This window comes from Rhipicephalus sanguineus, chromosome 2, assembly GCF_013339695.2.
Source record: "Rhipicephalus sanguineus isolate Rsan-2018 chromosome 2, BIME_Rsan_1.4, whole genome shotgun sequence".
In the NCBI taxonomy this organism is placed as follows: Eukaryota; Metazoa; Arthropoda; class Arachnida; order Ixodida; family Ixodidae; genus Rhipicephalus; species Rhipicephalus sanguineus.
The window spans coordinates 95533790-95541583 of record NC_051177.1 but is presented as its reverse complement, the minus strand read 5'-3'; positions in this window follow the sequence as shown (position 1 = coordinate 95541583).

Below are 7794 nucleotides of genomic sequence, written 5' to 3'. Positions count from 1 at the left end.
GCTATCACACCTCGTTCTTTACGCTTTCACCGTTGACTACTACAGCTACCACAAGGGTTTGTTTTTAATCATTTAACATGGACGTTAGTCGTCGGGATGGAGATGTACCACCAATAATCAAAGTGGGTGCATCCACGTTAAACGGTGACATAGCTGCCAGACATCAATATACATTGTGCAAACTCTCTTATATCAAGGCACAGTAAACATTCAGTTACTTCTGTAAGGGCACGCTTTACTTTCGTGTTATTCCGGTTCCTATGGCGGAGGGATCAACCATGTTTTTGCATTAGCCGGCTGTTTCGACAGTAAAGTACGTTATTATGCTTCACTTTCGCTCCAGCCTAACCATACATTCTCTTATTTTGTATTGGACATCCCGGGGCTGCAAATATTACGACGCCGAGATGCTTGAGGGAGCGTTTTTTTGGACATTGCGCAAAGTAGAAGTACACCGAGTTTCATATCGTATCTTAAGAAATGATGCATGTTAAATGCTGCTAGGATTTGTGCCAAGCAGACATCCTGCGTCTTTCTGGGTTTAATTTTGCGATTTTGACCCTTGTTCCAGCTAACGTTACCAACTAAAAAAGGTTACCAAGTTCTTGTTCACATGATGCCAGAAATATGATAACGGGCACGATTACGGTGACTTCAGGCCAATCCTCTTGATCGTCTTAACTACGTCCTTACAAATTGTGTAAGGCGTCACGGTACCCTCTGCTCTTACCGTGGTAGTAGGAAGAACAGGACGGAAGATGACATATTAGATAACGCATATTCGATTAGTGTAGCCATGCTGTGGCTACGACTATCTTAGCCTCATTAAATATTCAGCAGTGGAGGCAGCCAATGACTTGTCGCTAAATACCCATTGCTCTTCTGGTCGCCCCTTGTATTATACATGAACGGAGTGCGCAGCGCAGCTTCGCTTCCTTCTTCATTAAAACAAATGGAGATGCTATTCAATCGGCGGGGCTGTCAACTGACCGTTTCGCCGAGTAAATGTGATTGGTCAGGGGCGGTCTCAAGGCCACACAAGCAGGACGCTACACGCAGGCAAGCCACTTGACGGAAGCACGGACAGGAGGCGTCTAGCTCCTCATCGGACTCACCGGGGCTTCAGGTTGGAATTTTGTACAATTTAGTAAATCAATTCAGCGGAATTACGCAAACCGGGTGAATAGCCATAATTAATGAATGAAAGATAGAAGCTGTCTTTGCAAACATCCCACTACGACCCATCACCGATACATCACTTCACCGACCATAAAGCCGTTATAATGAAGGGGGAACGGAAGCCACGTCTAGCTACCACTTACGATGAATAAAATTTCTTGTATAAATATATACAGCGTCTGTCGCGTCTTTGATGATGTACTGGGCTATCGCTTTAATTACTGCTGCGCGAAACCACTGAAGATTTCACGGTGTAACCATGATTGCTTCAGGAGCTTCGCCCAAGCTCTTCATCATTCACCCGTGGATATGCTGCGAATTTGTTTCTGCTTTAACGAATCGGCAGGAGCAATCTCTCCACAGACAAGTAAATAGTAACATTTCTCGTCGCAAATAACACCAGGGGCGCTTGCCTCATGGCTGTGAGTGGTACGTCAGGTACGTTGTGAGCGCGGCGAAATTGAATGCCAGTCATCGTAGCGACGTGATGATATAACCTTTAGTTCATCGTGGGTGTGCGCATAGGGAACCAGCGCTCGAGTTTCCGCGGTGTGGGCAGTGCCGCCCTGGCGGTCAAAGCGCGCATACTCCAGCCGCTCCCGCGGACGAGAGTGGCGACTGGTTGAGGCGATGCGGGCGCGTATCGCCGAAACAAAACTAAATGATGCTGGCGGTACTGTTGCGCATTCAAGTGCCACAATGCGTAGAAATGAGGAAGGATGTATCCTTCTATGATTTTCCTTCTAAAACATATGAATAGGAACGGATGCAGCCTTGCATCCCGGCAGTCAGGCGAGCACAGTATGTTCTGCTCTTGCTCTCCTGTCTAGTGGCGTCGGGCTGGTTTCTAAACCGAATTACGCGTGTCTGCTAGATTTATTCGATAGTGAGGGCCACCAGTGGAAACCGGGGCCAACGAGCAGAATTTAATCGGTGTTTTGTCGTAAATAAAACTTTCATATTATGCAGCATGCGGCATATGTAACAATCTTTTCATCTGACCACCACCAAGCTCCTTCTGATGCCACCGCGTGCAGTGAATATGATACGATAGGCAGGTAGTTTACATTATTTGCAAACAGTTACACAGAAGGAAAGCTGTCTGTACGAGATGCGTACGGGGGCACGTTCGGTGAAGCCGCTGAACTGTTATGAGAACCACGCGCGCGATGGATGCCTGCGTTGATTTTCACTTGCGCTACAGACAGAGTTGTTGTCACGAACAAAGCAGCGGACTACTGGAAGCTTAGCTTTCTGGAGTCAGCCGATGCGGTGAAGCTCCTTTGTGCATTGCCTGCCGCGGTGAAGTGACATCGCAATTTATGCCTCGCTAGAAAAGGGTCAAATGTCTTGGATTTTTACGCGCTGTTTAATTCGCCTAACGTACTGTGTTAGTTTTTTCGCTTGCCTGTGTCTGCTTAGAATAAACGTGTTTGATCAACATCGACAATTGCTGGCGTTTTACGTGCCAAACAAGGTATGATTATGAGGCACGCCGTATTGTGGGAATCAGGATTAATTTTGACCGCTTGGGGTTCTTTAATGTGCACATAAATCTCAGTACGCGGATGTTCTTTGCATTTCAACCACATCGAAATGCGGCCACCGTGGCCGGGAATCTATCCGCGCCCTCGAGCATAGAAGCGCGACACCATACATGCTATGCTAGCACGGTGGTTTGCTTGATCAACGTCCGCGTGCATACATACCACGGCAGAAAAACGTTGACGCACCTACCCCTTGCCTCTTATTTTTTTTTTTACTGTGGTAGTAGGCAGCTGGTATCGACGCTGCACGTACTTATCAATGGAGGCTTGTGAGCCTGCATTGGCTTGACACAAATCCCAGGACGCAACCAGAAAATGTTGACGACGAAGTCACAACCACGGCACAGCACTGTCTTTTCGACGCCGTATGCACAGACGCAGTCTACTTTGCAGGGCTTCTCTCCATTTTCCAGTGCTTTCCTGAGAAAGTAGCCTTCAGACAAAGTTATTTTTTTCTAAACCATAGAGCAGTATTACTGGCGCAGTGGCTGATCGAGCTGTTCGCGCCAAAATGAAGCACGGGAACGGCGCTGCTGCTGCTGAAAAACATTTATTTACAGATGTTATATACAGGTAGGGTGGGAGTGGTCCTTAAGGGGCCGGCGCACGCGCGTGCGTTCACCGCGGTACAGTGCGGGCTGTGCGGCCGGTCGTCTGAGCGCGAGCGGCATGGCCTCCGAGATTAGCCGGTGGCGCGGAGGCCATGCGAGCGGCTGACTATGGGAGCGCTGGTCTCCCATAGTTTGTGCGAACATGCTCATAGATGAATCGTGCCGCTCGCTGGCGTTGCGGCGTAAGCATTGCTCCTCGGCAAAAGCAAACGCGGTGGGCGGACCCGATCTTCGCCGCGGGCGTCTGTCAATCAAACTGAATGACGCGTGCACTCGGGTACAAACTCGTTCATTCTGAAAAGGCCCCAGTTCAACTCGGGACTGACATAGTGCCTGTGTGACTGTCAAGCGTTTCATGCGGTGTACGCCAAGCAGCAGCTTCCTTGCATATAAAATAATTTGGTCAGCTTGCAGGACTTGTGCAACGCTGGAGTCATCAGAGGAACTTGTGATCACCTCGCTTCTTCCAGCATTTTACGTGGCTCGTCGACTCAATCTGCTTGGTCTGCTTCGGAGCAAAGACCACGTCAGTTCGGTGTCAATATTTATGAGCTAGGTCCCAACTAACATGATATTAAATAGTTATATTTTAATTGGTATTATTTTAATTAACACGTTATCAATTGACCTGGATTCAATTACCAAGGTCTTAATTAGTATGGAACCAATTAGCATAATGCTAATGATCACAAGCCTAATTAGCATAATCTTAGTGAGAAAGGTCCTAAATAGCTTGGTTTTAATTAGCGCACTCCTAACAAGCATCGTGTTAAGTAGCATGGTCTTCATTAGCTCGGTCTTTGCCTTACACGGCTTCATTAGCATGGTCTTAGTAAGATGTAGCTCAGTCTGAGCATGACCTGGCTTAATTAGCCTGATCACAGCATGTGCTGACTTAATTAGCTAGGTATACCGCCCAACCAATTAGCTAATCAGCCGGGCGCACGTGCTCGGGGAGCGAGCAGATGATGAAGAAGAGGACGAAGAGGGTGCGCGCCAGCCGAAGAACGCGCTACAATGTACAGGCCGAACATGATGATTATACACGTGGCCTCGGCGATTAGCTCAGGCCGCGGTGGCCGGAACTAATCTCTGTGGCCACGGTGCTGATTATTCTAAACCATTCTTAGTGCAGACATTAATCGGCTGAAAATGAATATAAAGAGCCCGTACCTCTAAAAAAATATCGCTAGAAAATGTTTCTGACACTTTTCTTGCATGGGTGCACTTCTGCACTCAATGAAACGAGAAACAAATGAATGATGGCGCTGTTATGATCGGCCTGCCTGGCTTGGCGCCGCTTTGACGCCTGAGACGTTGCGGCTAAGACTACCCTGATTTCTTCCGGGTCAGCGGTTCCAGAGATGCCCCAAGAGCGGCGACAACACGAAGGTCGTTCGTCTAATATTCTCAGGTTGTCTGCGCCCCTCGTAAAACCCTTTGGGCACGCCTGACCGACTGACAGTGTAGGAGGAGTTGTTGGCCGTCGAGGCGGCTTGCTTTGTCGTCAAGGTGCCCCGGACAAAGGACCCAGCGTCTGGGAACCGTCTGCGGATGCATTTCCCACGTTCTCCGTGGCGCCTTGTTGCCGCTGTTTCCACAATTTCGTGGTCTGCCTCGCGCATACCCATCATTGCAACAGACTACGAAATTGACTTCCACGTAAGACTCAACGTCTTCGTGCTGTGCCGTGTGTGCGCGATGGGCAGTGTTTTTCCCTCGCCATGGGACGAACTGGATGTGCCTCTTTCTCCTTTCGTGGGTTGGGAAGGAGGCGGCGTTTCACCTTCCCCTTTGGGGGGCGGAGGTGAAGATGGAAATTTTCATTGGACTGTCCTGGCCTCCATTGTTTTTTCCTACAGGGAACCCTGGGAAGACCAGGACATAAAATGCGAGCGCCGATGCGCTCCCGACGAGCTCTCACAAGTTCTCTCAAGCTCTCACGAGCTCCGAGAGCTTCCATGATGCTAACCCCATCATGTAGCAACACGCTACCTGTAAGTAAACGTTACTGTTAACAGCTCCGGGCTCCTCTCCTCGACATCTCCCCGGGACTCTGGCTGGCTCCGGTCCTCTGGGCAGAACCCCGACTACATCAGCGCCTCTAGTTTGAAGACACCGCCCAACTTTGTCGACCGCCCTTGACGTGCCGCCGCGTTCCATCGTAACCAATGGAACGCAGCCTGCGCTGAGGGGTGGATTTGGCCTTTCCGTACTCTTAGCTCGTTCAAAAGGGGGTGTCCCCAGAGCTCGGAAAGATCCCGAGTTTCGCCAAACTCGGGCCATCCTGCATAGCACCCCAAGTGGGTACTGCTGCCGTGTCAGATGCTTCAAATCAACGGAAGCGGGTTGAGAATGAAATTTTTTAGCAAATTCAGGGATATGTCCAAGTGGTTCTGTGGTTCCCAACTCCCCTATAGCAATTAGGATGCGTATGAAAAAGATTGCGGCTGATCCCAAGGACTCTGGGAGTCGACGTTATGCGAAGCAGGAGGCGAGATGTTGGATATGCAGCGTTTCTTTTTTTAACACGAAAGTGTTTTATGCCCCACTGACGTATTTCCGTCGCGGATATGACGTTGTAACAAGAAGGGAAATCTGGGCTAGTTGATTATAGTTCATTTTCGATGAGCTTACAGCGCAATAAAAAGACGAGGTCGCAGCCCAAGGATGTGACGACACATCCTTGACGACACATCTTTTTATTGCGCTGTAAGCTGATCGAAAATGACGTTGTAAAATATGAATACTAACAGATGGCAAAGGAAAAAACTAGAAGAAAAAGTTCCGTCACCGGGAGTCGAACTTACGATCCCTCGCTCCGCGGCGCCCGGCGTGGAACGATTCGGCCGCAGACGGCACGTTCTTTGCCATGCCAATGGCGAGCTATTTATATGCACCATTTGACGGTGGCGGTACTCAGAGATCAGTGGTACACCAGTGTGTTTTCGTTATCACTAGTGAGATGGCGCGAAGGGCTCGAAGACCACGCTTTAAAGGTCGTCGTCCCACGCGGATGAGCACGCGCCTCTAAAGGGCGTGGTCGCTCGTGCGCGCGCTTATCTCGTGATGGCGGTGGTTTGTACGTCTTGAGCTCCCACCGCAAATTTGCCTTGAGAGCACGAAGGTCACCTCGCTCACTGCAGCGGCCACTTTTGCGAAAGGAGTGTGCTGCTCACACAGAAATAAGTTATAACTGTAGCAGTTAGTTCGCGCTCATACTGTGTATGTTCGTTCCGTGCGTCCTTTCTGCATGAGCAGCGCGTTGCAAGTTTCGAGCTGCTTGCCGTTCTTCGCGTGACATTACAATTTGTTGCTGTAGCAGTCATTTCTTCGCGCTTGGGGCGAAACAATGCGCAACAGACGCTCAACCACGTCTGTGAAGGCACGTTTCACTTTCGTGTCATATCGATTCCTATGACAGAGGAATCAGCCATGTTTTTTTTTTTTTAGATTCAGCTAGACGTTACTGAGGCGAATGGACGCGAGGACATACAACGGTGACAGCGTTACGCTATCAGTAACACGCACTATTTCGCACTCTTTGGCGCACTGTTCGTCTAGGACGAGCCACTGTGAATGCTTTGTCATAGCGAAACTTGGTAAATCGCTGTTGAGTACGGGCTTGATTTGCAGCAGGATAGGGCATGTTTAAATGCGATATTATGCAACCCTGTAACGATGCGAAGGATCGTGGAATTCGTCACCCACCGCAAGCACCGTGTCAGAGTCGAGGTGGCAACCTTGCGTGGTGCGTCGTCGTTGCATTAATGTACTAAGCGTGAAAAACAGCGAGCAGAGACGGGACAAAGAAAACGAAAAGAAGCGCATATACACAGCGCTTACCGACAACTGCGTTTATTATCACTTGACAAGCAATAAAGAGGCAAACATAAATGACGTCACACAAACAGCAAAGCGAAACGCCCCAATACACATACGCTCAGTATACCAACTGGCCCGCCAACAATCTGTGTTGGAGTAAGGTAAGCGACCGCAAATTGCGACAGCGACGAACGGTACGCGTCAGAGTGCGACCTACGAACAACCGCCGCGCATGCTTGGTGACAATTTTGTATTTTCACTTATTCGGTAGTTTTCATTTACTGATCACTACATAAATTAGCCAAATGATTGTTTTAGTTTGTCACGCAAGCGGTACCCGTGTGTTTATGTAACTAACCTCTCGAACGTGCCGAAGTGCGTAATCATACACATACGATACTGAAAAAGATTGTCGGAGGTAAAGAAAAAACTTTAAAAGAAAACGCTCAAACACTCTTACAAAAATTAAAACATGCGATGAGATACATGGGTACGTGCCATAGAGTTTCCTACAATACTTACTAGAGGGAACTCTGGCGCTAGTGTCTATGGGAGCTGCAATGCATCGCGCTTCAGCCAGCATGGGAATCATGGGTAGTACACGGATTTGTCTAAACTTCGTTCTTTCGGCT